We start from the raw sequence: 1,569 nt of genomic DNA on the forward strand, positions 1-1,569 counted from the left end.
TTGTGGTTTTTCCATTCGACCATCCCCTTGACTTAGTGATCATCCTTGCAGAATTTTGTCAGAACTTTGAAGAAGAAACTAGCCGGCTGGAGCCAAACCTCGACCCCGTCAATTCTCCGGTGAACGACGAAGTTGCCATGGATGTTTTCCGACTGGAGTCTCGTGTTGCAGCTGTCGTGGACTATCTCGCAAGGCTGAAGTCCGCCACATCTCGCATCGACTCAATGCTCTGGCCTGAGGGGACACTTCAGAATGACCTTGAGTCGCTGATGGCCCGCTTGAACTCGATCCCTGGTCGAGTGCAGGAATGGAAGAAGTCCTCGGCTCGGTGTGGTGCAGATGTGGCTCTGTGTCTGGCCCGAGTCCACTGTAAAGATGCGCGAGAAGAGAAGCTGGCGGCCCTTCGGGTGGCCAACACCAAGAAACACGACTTCAGGTCCTTTATGGAAACTTTCCTTGCAGCTGCCACTCGGATCGCTGATGGAATTGACCTTGATGAATTCGTTGCACCTTCCAGCCCTCCACAGGAGGGGTAAAAAACTTCTTCTGGCTCGACGCTTTAGATTTGCCTCGGTATGCCGAGTGGAATTGTAACCGATAAACCTTAACAGGCTTAACGCCTGAGCACTCTCGGTTCCTTTAGATATCGATTCAAACTTGAATTTGGTGCTTGAATACGACTGCCTTTGGCTCGAAATGTCTTTTGCAGGTTCAAAGCAAGGCGCCTTTACTGCAATCGACTTATTCTTTAATCCACTTAGGCGAGCACTGGGCTGCAGCTAAGCCCCCGAGTGAGAGGTTTACTCTTCACTCGGTAGGATTTTGATAACTTAGGCTAGCACTGGGCTGCAGCTAAGCCTCCGAGTGAGAGGTTTGCTCTTCACTCGGTAGGATTTTTATGACTTAGGCGAGTGCTTGGACTGCAGCTAAGCCTCCGAGTGAGAGGGTTGCTCTTCACTCGGTAGGATTTTTGTAACTTAGGCGAGTGCTTGGACTGCAGCTAAGCCTCCGAGTGAGAGGGTCGCTCTTCACTTGGTAGGATTTTTAGAACTTAGGCGAGTGCTTGGACTGCAGCTAAGCCCCCGAGTGAGAGGGTTGCTCTTCACTCGGTAGGATTTTTATAACTTAGGCGAGTGCTTGGACTGCAGCTAAGCCCCCGAGTGAGAGGGTTGCTCTTCACTTGGTAGGATTTTTATAACTTAGGCGAGTGCTTGGACTGCAGCTAAGCCTCCGAGTGAGAGGGTCGCTCTTCACTCGGTAGGATTTTTATAACTTAGGCGAGTGCTTGGACTGCAGCTAAGCCCCCGAGTGAGAGGGTTGCTCTTCACTCGGTAGGATTTTTATAAACTTAGGCGAGCACAGGGCTGCAGCTAAGCCCCCGAGTGAAAGTCTGGCTTACCACTCGGTAGGATTTTGATAACTTAGGCGAAACGGATTCGCAGCTAAGCCTCCGAGTGGGAGTCTGGCTCACCACTCGGTAGGATTTTGATAACTTAGGCGAAACGGATTCGCAGCTAAGCCTCCGAGTGGGAGTCTGGCTCACCACTCGGTAGGATTTTGATAACTTAG

Source organism: Triticum dicoccoides, chromosome 2B (assembly GCF_002162155.2).
Source record: "Triticum dicoccoides isolate Atlit2015 ecotype Zavitan chromosome 2B, WEW_v2.0, whole genome shotgun sequence".
In the NCBI taxonomy this organism is placed as follows: Eukaryota; Viridiplantae; Streptophyta; class Magnoliopsida; order Poales; family Poaceae; genus Triticum; species Triticum dicoccoides.